Source organism: Nanorana parkeri, unplaced genomic scaffold (assembly GCF_000935625.1).
Source record: "Nanorana parkeri isolate BGI_ZX_2015 unplaced genomic scaffold, ASM93562v1 scaffold2801, whole genome shotgun sequence".
Taxonomy (NCBI): Eukaryota; Metazoa; Chordata; class Amphibia; order Anura; family Dicroglossidae; genus Nanorana; species Nanorana parkeri.
The window spans coordinates 58,957-59,216 of record NW_017309069.1 but is presented as its reverse complement, the minus strand read 5'-3'; the positions used below and the strand labels follow the sequence as shown (position 1 = coordinate 59,216).

General features: G+C 34.6%; 1 protein-coding gene across 1 annotated transcript in view; it reads right to left on the bottom strand.

The window, feature by feature from the left end:
- PRDM10 (PR/SET domain 10) overlaps nucleotides 1–260 on the bottom strand; it is a 55,115-nt gene that overhangs the window by 19,207 nt on the left and 35,648 nt on the right. The window lies entirely within an intron of this gene.

Below are 260 nucleotides of genomic sequence, written 5' to 3'. Positions count from 1 at the left end.
ACAGCCAAATTCTGCTGATTACAATATAAAATAAGGATACAAATGGTAATGTATTCCCTTTATTGTAACACATTTCTAGCTGTTTGAATCCTCTCAGCGTTTCCACGCACGCTTTTCATTCTGAGTACTTGTCACCACACGCGGAGCTTTTACAAACAAAAAATAAGGAAAAAGTACAGCACGAGCTGCATCGATATGGAGACATTTATTATGAAGGGTTTATAATTAATAAAAGTACTGAAAAAGAAAAACAAGAACAG